Source organism: Agelaius tricolor, unplaced genomic scaffold (assembly GCF_023055355.1).
Source record: "Agelaius tricolor isolate 1412-34295 unplaced genomic scaffold, bAgeTri1.0.p SCAF_30, whole genome shotgun sequence".
Lineage (NCBI taxonomy): Eukaryota > Metazoa > Chordata > Aves > Passeriformes > Icteridae > Agelaius > Agelaius tricolor.
In genome coordinates, this window is record NW_027269290.1 from 69,809 (window position 1) to 95,597 (window position 25,789).

Below are 25,789 nucleotides of genomic sequence, written 5' to 3' on the forward strand. Positions count from 1 at the left end.
GAGTCTTTCTAGCATGTGATGCCATTTCCTTCCTGTTGTTTTAATACCTTCCTTCAGTTGAAAGGATGATACAATCTTTACATTTTGAAGATCCCTGTTAGGAAACACTATGCCAGAGGAGTCATTGCTCCCTTTTCTTCTGCCTCCTTTGTAATTTTCAGAGACTCATTTCAAATTTCTGCTAATGTCGAGAAGAATACTGAGACTACTCAGCAGGGTTGACGCTCTCAGCTGCTTTCCTCTTTCATACTGCTTCATACTGTATGTGACTTAATGGCCTGGTTTTGTCATCCGCATTTTGCTGTGATCTGTGAACACAAAAAGAAGTCTTTGTTTTTTGCAAGAACTACCCCTAGGAGGATTTGTGTTCCTTTTGATTTCTACGGTGTTAGCCCTGTTGCAGAAAAAAAGGAGATGGTACCCTCTTCTTGTGCTCTCATTCCCTCCTCTCTGCTTTGCATGTCCTAGTTAATCTACTGCCATGACTCATTTGGCATCATCTCATCGTGCAAATTCTGCACAGTTGCATGGACTTACAAATGCCAGTTGCCAAGGAGCTAATATAACCATTCAAAGATTAAAGAATTGTAGGGCTGGGCAAGTTCAGCTGCTGAAACTGTAAGTGGTTAAGTCATGCCATATTAAAGAGACAGAGCAAAGCAGTTCATCTAGGACTTTCAACTGGACACCTCTGAGAATAACAGCTTGACAGCAATGACACAGCCATCTTCCTAGCTGTATTCCAGAAAGAGAAAAGGGACACCTTCAATGGTTAAGATGTTTGGCATGAGAAAACAGCAAGAAATGTAGCACAAAATACTTGAGCCAGATCAAGTGCGTTTTTCTCGTGAGAATTTTGCAGTAGTTCTTTCTTGTCTGTGCCTTTTCTTTTCACAGAAGACAGGGAGGGCGTTTAATTATTATTGTTCTTTTGTTTTCTATTCTTGGCCTCCCTCTTTCCACCTGCCATTAACAATTTTGCCTTTCTTGACTGGCTTGTCTTTCTTTACTTCTAGAAGGTTGCATGAGGTCCTCCAACCTTGTCATAAACATTCGCAGACAGTGGAAAGGAGTAGAAGGTACATCTAAATGCACAAAACAGACCCAGAAAAATAGAGTTTTTTTACAGTCTTCTGTGAGAACAAGATATCTTTGAACTGAGTAATGCTTTAACTTTTAGTCCGCTCATTACTATTATTACAAGTGTTTGGCCTTTAGTACATAGCCTTTGAAATCATCCAGCCCAATATTTTTGGCTAATTTTGTTTTAGTTCTCTCGGGGACTTTGTTTCTTAAGGAATAGTCCAGAGCGAGAGCGTCCACGGTAGAGTTATGCTGCCATAATAAAAGCGTCGTAAATTCTGGTACAGTTTGTGCTGGTAATAGGTCTAGGAAAGAAAGGTTTTACATCTTTTTTGACTTTCAAATGTAACCATTATTTGAAACAGTTAAGAGTTGGGCTTTCCCCCCCTCCAAAATACTTCTCTCTGGAATGTTACTCAGGGATTACACATAAAAGCTCACCCCGTAAAATATGTTGCGGATAATCTGCAGTAAGCGCAGCTTAGCAGCTAGAGATGATTATGTGAGTTAAATGACATTCCTTCCTTCTGCGGTGATGGAAACTCTGTCTAGGCAGACATACTCAACAAAAGTTACCATGGCTTAGCTCCTCTCCTAAACTTCATGTGCATTTTAAAACTTTCCAAGAAGGTGAATTCAAGCTCCTTCATTGCTCTGTGCTGGAGTCCCAAGAAAATATCAGTGTGCTTTTTGTCATTTACAGCTGTCATTGCTTAGCTCTTGAACATGAGACTCTCTCATGACTGATGAAAGTTGTCTAGTTAAGAGTGGGTCAAAGACACGCTCCTGCTCTAGAAGGAGATGAGAAGGTTTCTGCAGTCTTTGTCATCTCTACTGCTTGTGATTTCTAGACAAAACCAGTGGGAAGTTTTCTGAAGGCAGTCCAGAAGCTGGCAATATGGACAGCTTACAACCAAACACTTGCTGCACTGCTACCACGGTGATACCAGGAAGGACTTAAAAAATTTAAACGGGCAAACAAAGCAGTTGGAAGGAAAAGAACATTAACCATTATTCCATGCTTCTAATATATCCTCCTTTAAGTCATCATTTTCATGCAGTTTAACGGCTTGCCTTGGTATCCCTCAAAAGGAAATCTGAGACAGAGTAAGCTTTTGAATGCAGTAGATGTGACACGTGCAGGCCAAGTTGCCTTTGTTGACATCAAATGCCAGTTATGCTTGAGCTACCCTTTGCTTAAGGTACTTCGCTTACACTAAGAATTTTACTCATCATTGAGCAAATTTTGCTGTCATGATTGAGTAAATTTTATTCATGATAGAGTGAATTTTACTGTCACTCAGAATTTTACTCTCATGATTGGCAGTGAAACTTTTCAAGGAAAGCTCTGGATAGCAATGTTTGTGAAAAAACAGTATTTTATCTCCTGTATTTGTGTGAAGCAGGTAAGCCTTTTGCTGTCACCAGTGTTGCTTACCCTTTCATGTCATATCCCTCTTCATATCCATATTCTGCTGAAGGCTTATTAATCTACTTTAACATTGGCACGTGGAATAAGACTCCTTTTCCTTTTTGAAAGCTAATGTCATTTGACCTAGTGACAGTAAATAATTCATTAATTGTAAGTCCCCAGCTAGCATCTTTTACGCATATTCTAACCTTCTAAAGAAGTAACAAAAACACTCTCCAATACTTGACTTTCTTAAGCACAAAAAATGCTTGCCTCCTTTGCAGTTGGCATCTGTAAAATGAACCACATCTCTGCAGTATTTTAACGTGCACCATATTTAGCCAAGTAATTCAAAAGAAATAAAAAGCAGCCCCTTCAATTTGGAAATATTTTTGAATTGTTTTTGAACATACAAAACATACCCTTACCGTACGCATTGCATGCAGATTTAATCGTCGTGAAAGCAAACCCTATGTTTCTGTTCGGATAGCACGGTTTTCCAGTTTCCACAATTGTTCTTGGCACAGTTTTCTACTTATGTGCCTGTTGGGACACTCACAGGTACTTCTAAGGTACTGTAGTAAGCGGAGAAGGAGGAGAGGTTGTGCCTTATTTCTGGCTTCCTTTGGTTTTCTTTTTGGTTTTCTTCCTCTTGCTCTTTTTCATGTCACCTTTCTAGATACTGTGATTTAGATTTGCAGTTTACTAAGCTGTGTTTTCTGTCTGGAATTCTTTGAAATTCCGAGAGGAACCCCACCGGTAAATATGCATCTTTTTATGATTTGCTAGCTACATAGAAAATCTTCCTGCTGCTCTAAAATGCTTTTATTTGATATGCATTTTTATCACCATTCCAATGGAAAGAGAACAATTCCTCTATTCACTGCTTTTGTACGGGATTCAGTTCAATGTGTGCTAACGGTGCAAAAAAGTCCTGCTGGAAGAAAGGATCTGCATACCAATTGACCAAGACATGTGCTACAAGGGTCTTGGAAAGGTTCAAAGTTTCTCTACCTTTCTGGCAGTCTGTCTTCACAGCAGGACTTGATGAGGGATTTTGCTGGCGTTTCTTTGACAGAAAGCAATAACAAAGCAAGCAAAATGGAGCAGCAAAAGAAGATAGCAGCAAAAGGTACATTATCCCCTCTGTTATTATCATTGTCGAAAGAGATTTTTTCTCGCCATGTTACATCAAATACCTTAGTAGAGCTAAAGACTAGAAAAACGCAGCTCTGTTCTGGTTCATTAAAAGCAAAGCCATCTGTGGACAGAAGTGCCCAGCGTGATGCTGGGAACTCCTAGCTGGTTTCAGTAAGCTGTCTGGAGAACGGCATTTTCGGTGGGCTTTACTAGCGTGTCTGTAAGGAGGGGGAGTTTATGGGCAGCTTTGAGCCCTGAGAGTGCCATAGGCAAAGAGACCCATCGTGTAGCTCTCTGACCAGCCACAGCACACTGAGGCATGATGGATTATTCCCAGAGTTCACGTGGTAGAAAGGTTTTCTGCCCCCGTGAAGGACGACACATCCATTTTCTTGAATAGAGCCGTTCTGTAGGTTACAATGGTAACTTGAATTCATCAAGTTTGTGCTATTTGTACAATGGCAGTGAGCTTGGATTCTTAAGCTTCTCGTGTTTGACCTGTTTCCTGTTTCAGTAAATAGCAAAACTTCCAAGGACTGCAGCGACAAGAAGATGAAGCTGCTAGTGTATTTCAAATGTTTGCCTAATAAAATGGTGATTTTTGCACATGTTCGCAATGGAAATTTACGGTACCGAAACACCAGCTCTGCTCAGGGCAATTCTGAAATTGACTTGAGCTCTTTTCCCTGTTTCTTAGCAGGTGAACTGAGATACTTCTAGCTTCCAAGGCAAGGCGTTTGACAGCAGCTTCAAAAAGGCCCAGGCTGTTGGATGAAAAGGTGAAAAAACTGAGGGAAATGGGGGGAAATTTCACTTCTGGTTTATGTCATAGATTCAGCCAGATGATCAACAAGCATTAGTTTTATGAGGTACCAGCGTAGTCTTTCACTCTTGCAGATCCCCAAAAGCTTAACCATCCAGCAGCTTCTTCCTTGCAACAAGTGCCACAGCCAAAAGCCAGGCCTGGCCGTCACCTTCTCCTCGCAGCCTACAAACTCTGCCAAACGTACCGGTGCTTCTCACTTTCCTTCTCAGCTACATGGACAAGCACATCCTCTCCATGTCTCCGAGTCCTTAGTGAAACCAAACAGCGGTTCACCTTCAAACAGCTCAGTGTGCCAGGACAGAAAGATTTCACTGGCCTGTCCCCTTGCTTTTTCCTTGCAGCCTTTTATTTTCAGAGCACACACCGAGGCATTGCACTTTGCTTCTCAGCTGAGTGCATTGCCATATTGCTGGAGTCCCACACGTCCATCTCCTTCTCGCACTAACTGCTTCTGTTGAAACATGCTGATGTGATGTGCCTTCCTGCTCAGCTATTCACACAGTCACATTCTATGTCCTGCTTGCAGTCTGAATCTAAAAGGAGACGTTTCTGACTATATCTCACAGACACAGATGTACCAGGATGAAAAGGTTGCTTGGACCTTGCCACTTACATTCAAAAACATCCATTCACTCCACAATCAAGAGACACCTTTCTTTGCTTTACATCCTGCAAACTTCACTCCCACACACACACACACACACACACACACACACACACACAGAGACACGAGAGCTACGCACTTTCTTTCTTTCTTTCTTAGCTGCACACACTCACCTATTTCCCACCTTGACCTCTCTACCACTTCTCCTTCGGCCTTGCTGTGCATGGACATTTCCTGTTAAGATACCCATTGTGTTGCCTATCCCTCCCCCACATTGCCTTGCCTTTCCTACCCAATCTTGCATTTCCTTGTCATTGCTGACAATTCCTTTCTTTTCCCTTGCCTTCCTGACCCATGCATGTCCTTCCCTTGCCCTCATAGCAACCCAGTGCCTTGTATTGACTTGCTCACCTATCCTTCTTTTCCTTCCCATTTGTCCAGCTCCAATCTTTCATTTCCTTCTCCTTCTAGGACTCTTATTGCCTTGTCTCCCTCTCTTTTGTGTTGCCTGGCAAAGCCACCACTTGTCTGGCCTTGCCCTTGAACCCCTTCCTTGCCTTGCATTACCTTGCTCACCAGTGCCCCACCTGGAATTCACCACCTCTCTTTTTGTGGAATCTCTTCAACATGCATTGCCCTGCCTGCTTCTCCTAGGATTCTCCAGGCTTCCACTGGCTATTTTTTCTCAAGGCCCAGCATTTCAGGAGCTTGTGAGAAGAAGCCTGGAGGAGGCCACGTGCAAGCACACCTATCTGTCCTGACAGCTTTCTTCTGACATCTATCCTTCCATGTCTTGAATTTTGGACACAAAGTTCATCTTTCACCCTTGGGCTTCAGGGGCAGAATGACAGTTCTTTTGCATACAAAGGAAAGCAGGCAACCCAAGTGTCTTAGGTGCAGATTAGACATGACCCATGCAAGATCAAGGCTGGACAGAGCGGTCCGTCCGGGCCGCTTTTGTGTACCAGCAATCTTTGAATGGACCTGCCACTTGCCTTGCATTGGGCAACCAACCAGTTTCCTTGCCATGCCCTGCTCATTCTCCATTGCTTTGCATTCCCTTGCATACCCATGCCTCACATTTGACCTGCCTGCAGTTTTCCTACAGGGCTTGGCCTTGCCTAGCCCTTCCGGTTACCATTACCTCCTATGCCCAGCCTTGCCTCTAACTTCTGGCACTTGTCTCACCTACCACTCCATTTGCTTTCCCCTCACGGCTTCAGTCTTGCCAACCTGTCCCTTGACTTGCCTACAATTGCCTACACTTGCTTTGCATTGCCTTACCTGCATGGAAGGCAGGGCAAAGAGTGGTAGACAAGGCAAAGCAAAGCCAGGAAGTTATTGGAAGGGCTAGGCAAGGCAGACATAGGCAAGCAAGCAAAGCTAGCGTAGGGTAGGCTAGGAAAACTAGGCATGGTACTGGAGGCAAGGCAAAGCCAAGTGACTTGGAGTGCCTTTCCTTGCTTGGGAAGTAAAAGATATGGTGGCAATGTTGGTAGGGCTGATGATAAGGTATCGTGGGAAGGTATAGTACAGCAAGACATTTCTGTCCTGGTCCTTTCTGTGTAGGAGCCATTGTTGGACAGAGTCAGTACCGGACGTGGTATGCAACTTTTGCTCAGTAAGTTCCTGAAGGAGAACAGCAATGCTTTCTCATGGGAAGGAAAGAACTTAGCCCCAGTGCTGGAGGTGCAGATAAGAAGCTGTGTCGTGCAGCTTAAGGGCGGCAGCAACTTTCTATGCTGGCATATTTGGTTTGGAAGCACTGACTCAATTTGTACAATCATGGAGTCGGTATCCATCTTTGGAAGGCAGTCTCCTTCCTGCAAGAATCCATTTGGCATGTGTTTTCCACTTTCTCAAGGCAGCCTTCTTGAAATTCTGCCAGCACACTTCTTTTGGACAAGGTAAAGAGCTGCGCTGGGTCTTGGTGTGCAGCCTAGCTAGTGCCCCGCACAGGTAATGCCCAATAACAGTGGTCTGACACCTTTGTAGAGGATCAGGCCCTGGATGCTTTGGATTTTGGAGGAGGGGATGCCATTTCTTTTGAGATGGGCTTCTAGTTCCTCCTCCCTTTGGCAAAGTTTGGGTGGCCACTTTGGGTGGTCTCAGTGAATTGAAAGGCTTTTCCCAATAGGCAGTTCTCTGGCTTAGAGTTGTTGAACTGTCAGTGGCAATGCAGAGGCCAGGCCAGGCCTCTGCAGGACAGGTTTTTGTCCCTTGTAGCTTTAGGGACTGTGTGAGCAGTCCCTGGTGCCATCCCATTTGGATCCTGACTCTGAGAGATTGAAGGCTTACCGTGGTACCTAGAGCTGAGTAGGAAAGTGGCGATAGCAGGGTGCACGTTTATAGTTTGATGGGTGCAATTGAAATTGTAGGCAGCAAAGAGCTTTCTCCACCAACAGTTTTGCGAGCTCGGCCAACATTTTCAAGTTTGTTACCAGGCTCTGTGAGAGAGAAAAAGTTTGTTAGGGCAGAAGATCTGGTGTCGGCCTTTGAGTGTGGGGCAAAGAAGAGTATCCACTTGGAAGGGGAAGATCAGTGACATCTTTTTGTCCTGACACAGTTGATTGGAGAGCAGGGACGTTTCTGACTTGGCTGGGTCCTGGGGGTAGTTGTGAGCTGGGCTCGGTGCGTGTCCTGGTTTTGTGAGTTGACAGTGCTGTGGTGTGGTTATTTAGAAGAGCGCTGGCAGTGCCCAGGAAAAAGACAAGCACTTTTCTAGCCCAGCCCCGTTCGTGTGGGAGCAGTGGAGGGACAAGAGCTCCGCTGTGGATCCTGGCTCTCGGGCACTGACAGAATGGGATCCTGCATGTAGCCCAGAAGGAAGAAGAATTGTCGTGAACGGCGGGAGAAATGCGACACACCATATGCGTGAATGGCAAATCCCGAAGTTTATTGAAAACTCACACATATTTATATTGGTGTTAATGAAGCTTATACATATTGCAAAAGCTGAGTTCATTATTGGTTAAAGCACACTTGGATCAACCACACCTACTTCTATCTTCTAATAATTATTTTGCTTCTATGTTTGCATTCTTCCAGCTTCTCTACCTAAGATATCTACATTTTCTGGCAAGCGATTTTCTCCCCCGTCTTCCCGTTTCAGAGAAGGTCACTGTGACCTTTGTCAGTGATTGGACACTGGTTGCTTAGTTCCCAGCTTGTATCCCCTATCCTTATCCATCGGTATCACATCGAAATGTCCTTTCTCAGCTAACCAATTATCCAAAAAGCTCTCTACAAAGAATCATTTCATTGTTGGCTGCACAGTTTAGAAGCTTCAAAATAAAAGGCAATTGCAGCATGGCCTCTTCATTTTAGAAAGTTTTCTGGGCCATCAGCTGCTCAACATGTAACTTGCACCCACTGAACTGCATTCAGCTTCCTGGAGATATGCACTTTCCCTCAAGATCTAGGTACCATCTTGCACTCGAACGCTTGAAGATCCCAAACAGCTTCAAAATGTCCAGCGGCTGCTCTCAAAGAAAAAGTCCTACAACAAAAAGGCAGTGCTGGCCATAACGGTCCCTTTGCAGTCTGTCAACCAAACGAAACATACTAGCGATTCTCACGTACTTTCTCAATGATATATATACGTGCATCAGCACATTCTCTCAAAGTGACAGAGACTATCGCTACAGCCAAGCGTTTTCAGCTGCACTTCTGACTGACAGATGTGCCAGGACAGAAGGCATTTGCCAACCTACCCTCTTTCCTGTGCAACCTGACATTGGCAGCGCAAATATTTTCACATTCTTTCATTGTGGCCATGTCCAAAGCAGCTAAAGATCACACAGGTGGAAGTGTCAAGACAGAAGATGTTCTCAAAGTAACTCCTTTTTTTTCTAAACAGCTTTTAAACTGCGCACAATGCTTTGTATCTTCTTTCCCACATAGACCTGCCCTCACTTTTTCACACTCACATCTTTGTTGCAAACATCCAGCAGCTGTTTGCGTAGAAAAAGGCTCTAGAAATAAAAGCGAGACTGGGGCTGCACCTTCTGCCTGCCCTGTGTAAGCCACATCAAGCTCACCAGTGCGCTCTGTCCTTCCCTTTTCCGCTGCAACTACCATTGTGTTCTCTGGATCTCGGAACCTAAAGGTAGGCACATTTGTTTCCACAGAAGGGCCATAGGTAGCGGCACAAATAGCTCTCACTGAACTTTAATCCTTACCACTGCCACCATGAGTTTGGTTGGTAGGCCAGTAGGAGTCATGCTCCTTTTACAGCTGGTATGCGGCAGCCACCAGCCCAGTGCTCTTCGACTCTTGTAACCAATCCTGCTTTTACTCTCCCGGAGGGGATTAGGCATCTGTTTCTCACACAGATCATTGTGGCAGCAGCCAACGGCTCTAGTGCACTGCTTCTGCCAAAAGACCCTGGGGCCAGGCACTTACCTTCTCAGCACTACGTAGCCCCGTATTCTGCGTCTCTTGTCGTCCAGATCATACCGCAAAGCCTTTCACAGAGAAAAAATGTGCCAGGACAACAAGCTTGGCTGAAGTGTACCCCTGAAACTGGTGGAAGTTTGTATTTGCACCACATTCAAGGGGCAGTCCTCTTTCCTATACAACCTGCAAACTGCTGTCTGTTCCCAGTGCCCTCTGCCCGCTCCTTCTTACCTTGAAGTACCATGCCAAAGAGGGCTCTGTGCTGAGGTCTCAGAAGAAGAGGGAAGCAGATGTGTTTGTAAAGTGGACTGTCTGTTAGTCACTTCCCTCTTCAAAGCAGCGTGTTCCATGCCAAGCAGACAACAAAGCAACAAAGGATGAGTGTGACTCTGCATTCAAATCCTGCAATGTTCCCAGAAGTGAATTTCTCTCTTCTATAGGACTGACTTGTATGAAGTGGCGTGGTTGTTTCCTTCCATTAGAAGGGAAACTCATCTAGCCAGGCTTCATCACCCCCTGCATCTTTTGGGGTAGTTCTTGGAAGAAAATAGAGAGCAACTTTTCCACTCCACATGATTCATGTTTCATTCTCTTCCTTCTGTACTTCAGGCAACAAGCTCTCAATTCCCTACTCTTTCTATGAAAAGGCATGAAGCTATTAATTAAATTCCCATAGATATAATAAGGAATCAAAGTCTTTTATGCCTGAAGGGCAGGCCCTTATGGTATGAAAAGTATGGATTGTCAAGGGTGGAAGAAGATCTCTATGAAAAGGGAGAAAGCCCAGAAGCATGCAGGGATTTTCAGGTATGAAAGGGAAAACGACATTAAATTGTCAAGGGAAAGAAATTGAAAGAGGCAGGAGGGAGAAGGGAGGTGGAGGAGCCAAATGCTGCCTTTGAGGCAGCTGACACGAGGACCGTCGGCCTCATGAGCAAACAAGAAAACCAAATGAAACTTCACAGCAACCTCATCCACAACTTAGTGGACAAATGTGCAAACCCATTTCTTCATTTATTATGTGTCTAATATATAGAGAGATGTTCTTCATTCTGACAGAATTTTCAGGGAGCAAGCTAGTGTAAGGCACCTGGAACCAATGGTGTATTGGAAATGGCCAACATGCAGAACACGCTCCATCCTGAACGCTACCACAGCAGAATCACAGGATCATAGAATGGCCGGGGTAGACAAAGACCTTAAAGGCCATCTAGTTCTCTGACATGGGCGGGGACACCTTTTACTTGCTCAGGTTGCTCAGAGCCCCATCCAGCCTGGCCTTGAACACCAGGTTGGGGTGTCCATAACTTCTCCAGGCTCTCTGTGCCAGTGCTTCACCACCCTCACAGGGAAGAATTTCTTCCGAGTATCTAATTTCAACCTGCCCTCTTTCATTTTGAAGCCATTGCCCATTGTCCTGTCTCCAGAGTTGCTAATGAAGAGTCCCTCTCCTGCTTCCCTTCAGATATTGGAAGGTGTTGTGAGGTCTCCATGCAACCTTCTCTTCACCAGGCTAAACAGCCCTCATTCTCTCAGCCTGTGTGTCATGGCTTGACACTGGGACAATGCCATTGCCCCCATGAGTATACTCTCTCCCTGGTTTCTGCTGTGAGATGTGACCAGGAATAAGCAAAGCAGGCTCCCACTTAGGAAAAAAAAAATATTAACTAAACTACAAGGGAAAGGAGAAAAAAAAAAAAAGAAACACACAAGGAAAATGAAAACTTCACAAATACATCTCCTCCTCCTCCTCCCCAAATTCCCAATACAATACATCCCCCAAATCATCGACTCTTGGTCCAGCACCACCCTTCAGAATACTCAATCCTCAGTTCATCAAGAGGAGAAGGAGTCCTTCTTGTGCCAATGGTGACCTCTTCCTTTCATGTCCACTGCTCTCACCACTGAACACAGACCAGAGCTGCTTCTAGGGTCGACTTTTAAGGATGCTTCGTCCCACTGCAAAAAGGCACAGTCTCAACTTTGGGACATCTGTCCCCCCCATATTTTTCACCCCCTGGGGCCGAGGGGTACCCACACCGAACCCTCTTGGTCCTGAGGCATTGCCTCCCCCTAGAATGCAGTCCCTGTATCACAAGGAAACATGGCTCTGTCCATGGCTACACACAAAGAGTCCAGCATAAGCTACTCCATCATCTCTTCCACCTGCGTTCTTCTCTATTTCTCTCGTGGCCCATTTCCTCGTATCTCCTCTATATCTCTCTTCTCATTCAACTCCAGGAGGATTAGCATTTTTCCATCATCCAAGAAAAGGGTTAAAAATCTGAGGCTCTGTCTGTCCAGAACTCCCATGGCTGCCCTGCCAGGCACCTTCTTGCACTCCCCTCTTCTCCTTCTCAGCCGGCCAAGAACAGGCACCAGCTCTCTCTCTATCTCTCCTGGGGGGGCGGGGGGGGGCTGCCCGATGCCTCTCAGTGCTCCTCCACCCTTCCATCCTGCAGGGGCCTTCACCTCCCTTCTGGCCAGGGCCCCAGCCTACCTCACCCGGCCGGGTGGCTTCCCCTGCCCCGCCCAGCCCGCAGCCAGGCAGGGGAGATCTGAACCTTTCCCTGACCGGAACCCAAGAGAGCCTCCCAGGGGAGAGCCCTGCTTTTAACCCTGTTTTCTCAGAGGCGCATCCAATGTCCCAATGGCCACATTAGGTGCCAATATTAAAATCTGAACATCCATTGGCCTAACCACAGCATCCCAGAAAACACATTTCCTGTCAAACCACCACACTGTGGGATATGCTCTTGTCCTGAATACTGAACTGCAGTATTGTCTGATGATTTTTTGAATCCTTTGAAGGCATTTTGAATTCTTTTTCAGCCTTAAATTAGACTAAATAGCTTTGATTTGTGGGTATTGAGCAACAGAAATCACTGCCCTGGCTTGCCTTTTTTACAGCTCCTTTCCGTGGGAGACTCGCTGCAAACGTCACAGCTGGTGAGACAGTGGGCACACCATCATTCTGAAAGAGCTTTGCACAGTAAACATAGAGGAGGATTAAATATTGAAATGCAGGTGACAGGAGCTGCCCAATGGACTCTGCTGGTGGAAATCAAATACTAGTCTAGTCTTTTGAAGGCAAATAATTCCTCCCAATGAGGCCAGACAGGCTTGTTTGCCTTTGAATCTGAGCATGTGGACAGTAGTGGATGGTCTACAGGTTGAAAACAGTGTAGATACTTCTCCTTTTTTTCAATAGTGGCTCAGAAACTGAAAAGGCAGCTATAAAATGGTAAATACATCCCTACAGATTCAAAAATGGTTGTTCTTAAGTTGCATCTCCACCATAACAACAAATTGTTAGAACTAAAATACAGATGGGAATTTTATAGCTTCTCAGAAATGAAGCAGGAATTGGCCAATGGGCCTTAGCAGTAGCTACAAGTTTTTCAGCATGAGGCATCTCAAAAGTATTTTAACCGTACAGAACTTTTCTGTACTTTTGGCCTTTTATCTCAAGGATGCATCAAAAAAAAAAAAAAGGAAAAAAACCCCAAGAAAAATAAAAAAGAACAAACCCTACCAAATATATATATATATATTACATGACTAAGATAATAAGCACAATCAGTAACATATATAGAAACAGAACCCAATGTTTTTAACTTTCAACCTTGTCTTCTCAACACACTCTCGAAAATGGAATTGTTTCCCTATCTGCCTTGAAACATTTTGGAGCAAAAAACACTCTAAGGTCCTGATAGGTGTTTTGGTCAAAAATCCCTTCTTCTGGTTTTCTGTCCAGAAGCAGAGTAATGGAGGGGAAAGCTGGTAGCTGGCCAAAGGAGGTAGGAAGAGTAATCATCATCCACAACACTGGGGCTAAAGAAATTTCCACAGAAAATTACCTGCCTTATTACTTGTTCATGGGTTGGGTTGAAAGCTCAGAATCTGTTGCCATGTTTCCCATCCCTCGAATGTTCTATTTCACAGAATTCGAGCCTCTCAAACATCAGTCCTGCCAGAACAGCCTGCCATGTGCTGTCATAGGGGATCTGCTGATGCCCACTGACTCTTACCAGTCTAGTGCTCGTCACTGTTGCAGATCAAGAACTACTGAATAGTTCTGATGAATGCTCTTAGAGTGGTTGAAAACAAGGAAAGAATGACTAGACATTTGTATGATCAAATCCCCTGATGGAATAAAAACAGGCCAGGACAACAAGCTTAATAAATGTATTCATTGTCATAAGAAGGGAGATGAAGGGTCCAAAAGATTACTTGCATACTTACTGTTCTAAATCCCTTGTTATCTGGTAAATTGCAAAGGATGCCCGGCTTTCACCAAAATGCAAATCAGATTAAAATGTGAAGCCTTACACTTTACTGGATATAAAACTTCATCATCCATTTTTAAATCTTAGAGATTGCGATGTTGTCCTGGTTTAGGGCAAATTTGGAGGAGAATTTCCAAATTAGGGCCCCTCCCCGCAACTGGTTCGGGAAGGATTCCTCAGAGAGAAGTGGAACGAACCTGTTTATTTAATAGGCACAGCACCCCCCAGCACGCAAAAGGAACAATTCCGGATGACACCGCTCTGAAAAAGATGACAAATTCAGAAAGTCTCTCTTGGGGGGGTGCTCACTCTCTTCTCAGTCCCTCCAGTGCTGCGCCAGCTGCTGCAGGCCACAAGGTGCAAACTCTCGGTGTTTCCCAGGTCCCAGTCCGGAGCAGGTTCAAAATGGTCAGTAAAAGGAAAGGAGAAATGGTCCAGGAAGAAATTTGGACAGTTTAGCTAAACTAGCTAATGAGCAAAAGCAAGCAGAAGCGAAGCAAGCAAGAGTGAGAGAGAGCAAAGCGAAAAGCAAAAGCAGGAAAAGCAAAAGCTGCAGTCTCTGTGTCCCGCCAGGCTGATAAGAAAACCAAAACAAAACATTCCCTCTTCAGAGCCAGTCTTAAAGGTACAGAACATAATATCCAACATTCACAGAACACATGAATGGGGATACAAGCATCATAATGTCACCCTAGGACAGATGTATTTCCTATTAATACCTTAATATTAATAAGCTTTAGAGCTGGAATTCAGAGGGAAAAGAAAGCTATTTTGAATTCATTCTATTCAATCATCTTGTCTGGACTGTCTCTTCCTGCTTTTCACTTCTGAAACTCTGTATGAAAGGCATAGAGTTCTGGATTAATTCTTTTCAACAGTTTCCCCTGTTATTCTTCTTTAAAGGCAAACCTGAAAAGTCCACACTTTCTTTCCCAACCACTTCTAAAATTCCATTGAGAAGCAAAAAAAAAACCCCATCAAACAACTAAATCTCTGCTCCAATTTGTAGGAAAAAACCCCATGCCATTAACTGCTTTCCTAACATTTTCTTTCTCTTGTATTAATATGGCAACCTTTTCTTGCTTTTATAGATTAGAACCAAATTCTTAAAGCTATAAGGAAACACAGGTTTACTGTAGCTGATTCTGAGATACAGTAGTCCAGCAAGGAGTTCAGACCTCAAAAGAAGAGTCTGTACCACAAGATTCAGCACAACGTTGAGACATATTAGCTATTGTTCAAGAAAAGCCGCCAAAATGAAACTGCTTAGACTTCTATACTATCATGGGTGCCTGCTTCCAGAACCTGACCTAAGTTGCTGGAAACTAGCTGCAATATGACTGCAAACAATGCTGCGAATGTAGGACATTGTTATTCTTCTCTTCCATTGAAAACCACAAGTGGAGTTGCGTCATTTTCTTAAAAATTCTCTATTTCCTTCCAAACTGGTAAAATAATGATAAATAAAGTGTTCTGTTCATACAGTTTAAATCTAATAATGTTCAAAATGAAAAAAAAAAAGAAATTCATTCAGATATGGTCTGCAATAATACAGCCGAGACAAGAGGAACCAGTCTGGCCTACAAAATAAAGTGAAGCAGAATTTGGGAATTTGGAACACCTTACGATGTAATATTTAAAGAAAAAAAAGAAATAAAATGTAACCTACCCAAACTCAATCAGTGATGCACCGCCAGAGAAAAAAGAACTCATTACTACTAATATTTCTTTCATTCTCAGACAAGAAGTTAAATTATCCTCTTGAATGCACGGAAGATTGTTGCGAAAGACAGCAGCCTTCTTCTTTACAACATATTCTTCAGAACTCCAGGAGACAAATCATTAGAGCGATGAGGCTCTTTCTCTCTGTAAAACTTCCAGAGCATAGCCAATACTATATTCCTTTAGAGATCCTCACCGCCCTGGGCGACTGGTGGATAGTCTACAGCTCCAGTACATCAGCCAGACGCTCTGCCTTATTTAGCTTGGCTACTGCAGCAAGGACATCATCTCTACTGGCTTTCTATCCAAAATATATGCAAGGCACAACAAAGAATATACCCAAAACACTGAGCACAGCCTATGGCCTTCAAAACAAAAATCTCACAATGGCAATACTGGATCTTCTGATCCAAACCATCGGGAAACATTTCTTTAGAGGCGAAAAAAGCTCCTGTTGATTGTACAAAAAATAGTGATGTAAACCAGAGTTGCATGACCCAGTATTTCTATTGAACTGGAACTATTTTGATCAATATTATGGATCCATTTCTTTTCAGGGCATTTGGTAAAAAATGTAAAGTATAGTTTAAAAGGAATTATTGGATGCGTACTAAGTACTAGGGATTAGTTAAGGTGTTGGTTTTGCATGGCTTGGTTTTTGGTGGGGAGGGAAGAAGCCAGCCACAGAAGTGAATCTTTTGTGAAAAGCTCCTAGAAGCTTCCTCCATGCCTGGCAAAGTGAATCCCTGCTTGGCACTAAGAACAGACATGCTGCTAAGCCAATTAGACAAGCAGTAATATATTTAAGAAGGAAATCAAAACTGCGGCCAATTAACTTTTAAGTTTGCTAATTTTTTGGTTGGCGCCTCTTCTGGTTTGAAAGCAAAACCAGCAAGAGATGCTGTCGCTGTTGCAGTGTGTGTTTTTGATTGTAATGCAGTTTGAGTAGTCAGTTTGATAATACTTCCTGCTTTGTGCTGTTGGAGCATATTTTATTATTAAGGGATTGTTCCTTTCCCCCCCATGTTGTTAGTTTTTGCCCTAGTTGTCCATCTCCCCAAAGACCTGCCCTTTTGTTCCCTTTTCCTCCTCCCACTGAATGTCAATCCCTCCCCAAGCCTGCCCCTTTCTCTAGAAACTTCCCTATCAATTTTATAGTCTTCAAAACCCCATTGGTTTGTTTAAGTTATTCTCCTCCCCTGTAGTCCCCTATTGGTTTAAACATTGTATTCCCCGCCTTGTGGTCCACCCCCAGTTGCTCCCAGTGTGTTCAAGATTGTATCCTCCTCTGGGACCTCTCCCCATTTCTAAGTTGATGTATGCATTTGGGTCAGTGTCTTTGTGTCCCTGACCCTCCAGGGAAGAAACTCCTTTGGAAAACATACAGAAGACCTCTCCCTGTTCCTTGTCCCTGCCCTCGGCGCAGTCCTATCCCCAATGCAGTCCACCTGTGCCATAGAGCAGCTGTGCCCTACAGCTGCACCCTGGATTCGCCAGCTTTCTGGGGGCAGCCCACTCTGGCTGTTGGTGTCAGGAGCTAGTCGGTCTGAAGAAATCCAGCATGGCAGCAAGACTCCAAGTCAGAAATACAATTTATTAGGAAAAGGGGAAAAACCAAATACATGCAATAATACAAAAGAAAAACCACGGACAGAATACAACCTGTCACCCTGCTAGTTAGGGTGGTGGCAGCAGTCCGGATGAAATGGCCTTGTTGAAGTGGTGATCCTGTAGAAACCATCTGGTAGCTCTTGTCCTCTGAAGACCAGTGGGTGAGGGTGGCCGTTCCTCTAGGAAGCCAGTGGAAAGACTGCTTGTGGTGTCCCAAAACTCAGATTATATCCAGCTGGGGATGCTTAGCTCCTGCCCCCTGGGCAGAGCATCTTGCAATGGGCTCAAATTGTTCTGAGTCATGCGGTGGTTCCTTGATTAGCCTTTAAACAGAAATGGCTCCTGCAGGGAGTCATCTCTGAATCATGTGGCAAGACATGGATGGCCCCGTTAAGAGATAAGGAGATAAGGAAAAAAACGATGCCCCTCCCGGTTTCAGCAGCTCTTGAGGTTGGGAGCAGAAAACATTTTTATATTGTAGCCTAGGACAATACAGGATGAATGCTTTTGCATTTGCAGGAAGTTTGTGTGGATTTGAAAAGCATCCCTATAGCAGAGGCACAAAAGTATTCTCCTACCCTTTTAAATCATCTTCAAACCAAGCAATTCTCACAATAAGGTAGCGCATGAATGACTTGCAAGTGAGTTGAAGAAACACGGCAAAGATAAGTAGTGTTCAACTGCAGAGAATCGTGTAGGGACACCATACCTTTATATACCTTTATATTTTAAATCAGGAAGCATGGATGGACCGTTTTTTTCCCCTTAGTTGACTACAGAACCAGCGGTCCCTTGCGGGAGGGTGTTTGGATTCAAGATGACACTGGCAGCTAAGAGCATGGCTACATAGAAGGTGCTACTTTGAGACCAGAACATTCAACTACTTCAAGGCAGATAGGAGAATAGCTGACTAGTGACAGCTCTGAGCAGAAGAGTCTGTGGCTTATCCTGTGGGACCAATAGTAAGACATTTCAATTGAAAAACCCCATTCATTTCCAAGGAGCAAACATCAGTAAAAATAAAAGGTCAAGTAAAGACACCCTAGTGCTCTTCTTATCAGAAGCATGTTCCTCCATATGAGAGTATTTAGGAAAGGACAGTCCATTCATAAAGAAAGGTGTGCCAGTTAGAAAACCTGTAGAACAATACAAGACAAACTCACACAATATACATCCTCAAATGCAAAATGAAGAAATAATCATTTCAAGCTTCCGTGGAATTAATTGCATTTTATTTGTTCTTTTCATTTCAGCTGCTCTCAAGTTATTTTTTAAGACTGAATTTTATGAATTCAGCAAAGCTCTCTTTCTGAATGTCTGCATACCCCTATAAAACACTGAGGTGACAAAGAGAACGGCAGTGGAAGGAAACCTGGTCCACCTCCCCCTCCTTGAAGCTTTAGGCCAGCGAGTGATTAGAATTTAGTCACTTCATTTGCTTTACCAAGAGAGAATGTTTTCCAGCCTTTATCTTTCCTTTTGGAGCTGATCCACTTTGTAGTCATAAATTCTTGACTCAGTTGGTGAGAAACAATGGCATTACAGCCGTGGATGTTAAAGTGCACTGATGGGCAATGAAGTTTTCATCTTCAGGTCCTTGCTTCAGTAAATCTTCCAAATTCATCAGAAAGAAAGTTCCCAACCAGTAATCCCCACTCAAATGACCTAATTCAAATAGTTTGTAGGCATAAGAGGCATCAAGCAGGTGCTGTCATCTGTTAGGGGAATAGCCAGCCAGTACATGATTGTCTAGTTAGGCGGCAACAATTTTGGAAAGAATTTAGTTTTTTTGTATTGCAAGTGAATGGTCAATACATTTTATTAGTGGATACGGGTAAAAGAATGTCTTCTGCATCCTTTCAGAGGGGAAGCTTCCCTAGATCTAAAGCTGCTCAGCTCCACGATAGGATGCTTTGTCTGAAAAGGGAACTCAAGTCTTTGTCCTTTTGGATTGCTTCCATAGTTTTTCACTCACTCTTCAGGTAGCTGTTAATATGTTCTGTTATCCCTTGCAAACTTTTATGGGCATAGTCACTGAATTGGTATGTATTCCATGAAGTCCACAGGCCCTGTTGAGATGCAGCCACAGGTCTCAAGGGTGTTAGCAGATGTTATTCTGAGGCCACTCCTAATGATTTTTGATGGATCATAGTGACTGAGGAAAGTGCCCAAAGACTGGATGAAAGCAAATGTCACCCATCTTGGAAAGAGGCAACTAGGAGGACTTGGAAAAGTACAAGCCAGCCAGCCAGCCAGCGTCATTTTTATCCCCAGGAAGTTGATGGAGCAGCTATTGCTGGAAAGCATTGCCAGGCACATGAAGGAGGACAAAATAACCTAGTCAGCATGGATTTACCAGGGGAACTTGATGCTGAACAACTTTTTAAACTCCTCTGATGAATCAACTTGCCCGGTAGATGAAGGGAATATTGTCTGCCTGGGCTTCAGGAAGGTTTTGGACATTTATCTACGTGGCAGCACACATATATCCCAGAAGTGTGCAAAGAGGAGGGAACCAGTGTCTTTTCAAGGATGCTCAGTGAAAAGACAAGAGGCAGTAGGCACACACTGAAATACAGGAGATTGCCTGTGCACATCACCAAATGATTTTTTACTGTGAGGGCGACTGAACCACGGCACAGACTGCCCAGAAAGATGGTGGAGCCTGGATCTTTGAAGACATTAAAAGTACACCCAGATATAATCCTGGGCAAGAGGCTCTAGGTATCCTGGTTTAAGCAGGGGGGTTGGACCTGGTGAGCCCCACTGACGCCTTCCACTCTCGTTCATTCTGTGCTAGTGAATTCTCTTAGAGATGCATTTCAAGCACTGGCATGACAAAGATCTGTGCAGAGAGAGATCCAAATGGATATGGGATCTAAGTTCCTTAAGTAGTGCTCAAGAAGAATGCAAAACTCTGGGATAAGTGTCTCTTCCATAACTGAATCCCTTTCATGGGAAAATTCCCCAGCTATAGAAAGATCTTCTGATAGGCATGCTTAAGACTGACACTGGCTGAGCAAATTTCTCCCTATGTGTGTTTAAGACCAATTAGGATCTTCACCAAGAGTGTTGTCAACATAGTCACAGAATGTATATTGTTAAGAAGGGACAACTTACATCAGAATGGCAAATATTGGTCCACAAAATGTATTAATGTATGGGAACTATCTACTTGGGTTGAAAATAAAAAGAAAGAGTTAGTCTTTATTTATCAATTCCATCGCAATATTGATGAGGTAAGAAAAAGACCTTAGTCCTTAACCTTCTTAACTCAAGCAAAGATTTTTAAAAATTCCTTGTAAAAAATGTATCCTAATTATCAGACTATGAAACAATTTTAGTTGGGAAAAAAGATCCAAAATTGTGTAGATAGTGGTAAAGAAGCCAAGAAAATAGGTAAGAAACAAAAAGAGAGCAAAAGAGTCAGCTTCAGTCTGCAAGCTCGTTCTAGAAGTAATCTGCTAGAAAAAGGAACCCCCAGTTGAATTTCCAATGGATTCATGCACTTGATTCAGTAACTAGTCAATGTAAAAACCAATCCTTTTGTACAACTTCTCCCAGCAACAAAAACCCCAACAGCTTGACACCACCATCATGCCTGTCCCAGATGTATTTTAAAAGAAATTATGCTTTCTTGAAACTCTATTTGCATAAAAGTTGCAAGACATTGGAGGGATTCTCCACATTCTCATTTCTCCATGTGGCTTGAAAGTCTATTTGATAAAATATGCAACAAAGCATATGATTTATAAGGTAGGGTAAAATGGATGATTTGGGAATTGATCTCTTGTTGATATTAAACTTCATATCCACTCTCTGTGAAGTTTCTAAAAGAAATGATGGAGCTGAGGCATGAATCTGCCACAACAAGTGTTAAGCAAACATACACACTCGCCTTCACATGCCCCCCTTCTACACACACCTAGGCCCACACAGAGGTCAGCATAGCAGATGATGAACACCTTCTTTGGCACTTCATGAAATCCTGACATGAGGAAGTGTTGAAATACAGAGATTTTGTCCCGTGTAGAAACCCATCCCATGTATTTTATGCTGTAATTCTTCTCTCTTTTAAAATTTGCTATCTTCTGCATAGTTTTCATTAACCTGTTACAGTAGTGAAAATCACAGATCAAGGTAATTTTGTAACACTTTGATTTTACCCCAAGAGCTGTGGGAAAACTTGCTCCTATACTTGAATCTGAGTTTCTTCTAGATTCCAACTTTGTTTCTCTACCATCAAGAGTCTCCTGTGTTGCTGCTCAAAGCCCCATCCAACCTGACCTTGAATACTTTCAGGGATGGGACACCCACTACTTCTCTGGGCAACCTGTTCCAGTGTTCCAGCACCTCCACAGTAAAAAAAGTCTTCCTTTCATCTAATATGTGTCAGAAGTATTAAATCTAGGCATATAAACTTTGAGGAAAGGTTTGAAATTCTTTTGATTTGAATCACATTTTCTATGAATACTGACTTACAGATGACTAAAATATGTGGATGGGCATTTGAGCTGACACTTTTTGAAAAGGTGCATGGAATTTAAAATTAAAGCCAGTACCATTAAAAGCTTTGTGCGGTTTTGTTTTTCCTCTGGTATTCAAAATTGCATATATCAAATATCTGTGCTTCGTACAAAGCTCTTAGACACTCTCAGAAAAAAGCTTTTCTTTCAGACTAAGTTGCAGTTTACGTAGAACACTAGTACGAGTGAAGGTTTTTCTGGGCATAGGGGGAACACCTTCTCATTGGATTTGTGTGCAGAATGCATTTTATGCAAACTGGAAAATTGATCCCAGCTGTGTTCTAGTCATCATTCTTACTGCATCAGGCCTGAAGATTCTGTGAAAAGTAGCCTGTGGACCTTGAACATAGCTCATGTGAAACAGATGAGAGGCGATGGAGAAGTTGAGGGAGAGAATAAAGAGCATATGGCCCAGTACAGACTAACAATTGTTTGGCACCCTTTAAAGGCTGTGTTTGACAAGCAGGGCTGAAGCAGGTCTGCAAAATATCTGGGAGATCAAAATCCATTGAAGCAAATTGCCCTGGCCAGTCACCTTGCTGCCGATAATTCACTCTCCATAGCAGCTGATCAGGCCTAACAATGCTGCTGCAGAAGTATTGTGAAAAAGGTAGGCATATTTTCACAGATGCAGGGGAAAATCCCCTTGGATGATGGTTCCAAGGGATTACTTGATGGAGCAAGTTATGTACCCTTATCTACCGTGCAATATCTAAGTTGGTGAGTTCACTATCTGTCAGCATCACTTTCGAAAATAAATGTTTGATCCACAAAACAATATTTCATATGTCCTGTCTACCTGCTTCATTTCAACCAATGAATAGACTACGTTCCACCAGCAAAGGGTTTATGATCCTATGTTTCTTTAAACTGTGATAATTCTTTATTTTTTTCTAAATCAGACACTGTCTATTCATAAGATTCAGATGTCCATGGCAGGGGTGTAATTAAATTCACATGTTAAAAAATAACCTTGTTCTTGTTATCTTTTTATTAAATTACTGACATGTAACATCAGTCTGCGAGCTGAAGAAAACCCCTTCATTTGCTGTTTGCCAAGTATCATCTATGTGATACAAATTCCAGTTGAGAAATCACACCCGTACATTGCCATGTAGCACTACTAGTAATGCTTTCACAACCTTTTCTTCATCATTAGGTCTTTTGGTGAAGTGAATGATTAGAACATAAGCAAGGGCATTTGTTCAAGATGCTCCAGAAAGAGCTGTGGTCTGTTCTCTTCTTTGCTGCCTATGTTAGCACTGAGCTGCAAAAAAGGAAAGATTACTAGGAAAAGTGTTACTTTCAGTCTAAACTTGTAAATGATGTTTGGAATACCCTGTTAAATGACAAGGTGCTCTTTTAAAATATGGCATCTTAAGGGAAAATGTCAGCTTTAAAAAGGTTTTGAGACAGTTGCTTCTGGAAAAAAAAAAAAAAAAGAAAAGAATTGGAGGCTTCTAAGGTCTTTAGGCATACTATTTTGAAGATTGATTCAAAACACAGTTTCTTCATATAGGAAGAACAGAGGACCATAGATGCAACCCATTTGAAAATGGATTTCTATATGTTTCTGGTTGGGATTACCAGGCATCATTTCTTGTGAAGTCGAGGGACTGCAGTTAGCACTCCAATAATTTCCTTCCCTGAAATTCATCTGCATTTGGTCCTTTTTCCAGAGTCCCCATTTATTAGTGAAGGTATACTCTATCTATGCATTAGAATATTCCATTAGAGTGTGTGACTCATACTTGCTAGTTAAAATGAGCTGGAGCGGAATGGATAGTTACAGTTGCGTGTATACAATAGTCTTATTTTGGCAAGTTTTCTTTAGACAATGTTGAAGCAGCACTAGCAACTAGGAAGTACAGCTTGCAGCAGGGAAGGACACTCTTCTGCTTTCTCAAGTTTCCTGTAGTTAAATAGACGCCAAAAGGCTTTTCCTAGTACTACTACTGTCTTGTAGGAATACTTGATCTAATCCTATCTTTGATCAAATTCCTAATGGGTTACTTTTCTACAAGGCAGAACATTTTTCTTTTAATAATATGTATTTTGTAAGGTGGAAACATGAACTTGTGCACCAGTCACGTGGACTGTACTCCTTATTAAGTTTCACAACCTTCTTTAGAAAATATTGACTGTGTGTAACTTCAAAAGGAGAATTCTGGGCATCTTCATTCTATTGATGTAATTGTTTTTCTGCCATGCTGGTATTGTTTTCTATCATTTTTACCAACAGAAATATTTTTCCCTGACACCTATGGAAAAGACCTATGTTTACTCAACAGTGCAGCGTCAGTACATTGTTTAGAATGATTTCAACATGGTCCCAAACATATGGGACAGCTAGACAGCAGAGGTTAGCAACAGGGAATGGGAGTAACTTCTGAACCGTTTCAGTAGATTTCCCAGGAAGGGCTTGCTTTCTGCCACTGCAAATTTTCCCAGAGATTTTGTCTGGTGAAGAGTTGCATCAAAAGAGTATTTTTGCCCAAACCTTGGGGCAAGCTCTGTCTCCAATTTACTAGTGAATGCAAAGAGGGTGAAAGTGCTGCTTCAAAGCCCTCTGTGCTCTTTCTGTAGCAAGAGGGGGGGTGACCCCAGAAATAAGTTTTGATCTCTCTTCAGAACACAAGGCATGTCATCACCTCATTCATCTTCTTCTGGGACTCATAGCGTCTTAAGACTAAGAAGCTCTCTTGCTTGCTGAAGTGCGTTCAGCAAAAAAACCTTGTCTCATCAGCAGATTTGAACGCAACTACAGTCGAGTCAATTCCAATGCTGGCAGGGCAATACTCTACCCCACTAGTAACATGCCACTATTAGAAGACTGTGTAAAACTATTTTTGTACAAAGTAATCGGAGGGAAAAATAGAATTGGGAAGAACTGCACATTGTTCTGGAAAAAGCCTCCTGCCTCAGTCTTACAGACATCATTTGCTGGTATCATTTTTAATAGTTGGGGTTTTTTAAATTTTGTAGAAGAAAAATTATTACTGCACCTTTATGTTTCCTTAATAGAAGTGCAGCCATTTCTTAATAGAATAGAAGTAAGCCATTTGGATATGTACAAATGGTCTTTTCAAATACATATGCTATAGCCCACTGTGAAAGTAATTAGCTATAAAGAGAAATCTAAAGGTTTAAAAAGATTTTGGAAGAAAGTAAGTCTAAGGTGATAGAAGAAGAAGAAAACAGCAGTTTTCTTCTGGTGAAAAAAAAACAAAGGGAGGACCTTGTACAGTGGAGATGTATTATTTGACTTCCTGAAAAACTGAGTAGGTTTGCTATTGCCAATGGTTTTCATTAGGAAGGAAGAGATTCCTTTGGCAAAAAAAACCCCTTCAAACTGACTTGAGAAAAATGTTATGACACTTAACTTCACCAATCCTGAAGAAAAATTCTCATCACTTGATCTGGAAATCATGATGGTAATGGAGACAAGGATGTCTAAGCCATGCCATCAGGAACATAAAAAAGCATTAGAATGCAGGTAAGACTGAGCTCCTGAACTAGTGTGAAGAGAATGCAAGAAAGACATTTTCCTTTAAGAGTCTTCAGGATGGAGAGCAGATCAAATTTTTTCATGTGAAGTATTTCTGAATGGAATGAATCTTCAAAATAACATTGTTTTCCAAAACCTGTCTACAGGATCTCTTACCATGATACACAGTTCCTATGAATAGAAAAAGCAAAGCACTTTTTTCCAAACTGTTGTGCACTCTTAAGCAATCTACAATAAAAATAGTATTTTTTCATGCTGGGAATGATGTGAATTACAAAAAAGCCTTGTAGCACCCTTGGCACTGTAGTCTCTTGATTAGCATAGCTTTTTATTCATCAAACACGTTTCACATTGACTATTTTTCTCTTTTAAATAACGGCGTCTTTGTACTTATGCAGCATCCATGAAGAATTTCTTGGGTGTTATTTTGTACCTGATCCTAAATGGCAGGTTCTGCCATCAGATGCATTCTGCCATCTGTCTAGCTTTCCCATTTGATGCAGCTTCTGAGAGGTATTTTCAGAATCGAGGACTACTTGCAAGAATGATGCTAAATCCATGCATTTTACTCCTTGGTTAATGCAAAACTATTTTTCCTTTACAGTTCAATGAGAACAGGAAAATAATGATGGTGAGTTCAATCCTTAGAGTAATCCAAAGAGGACTATTAT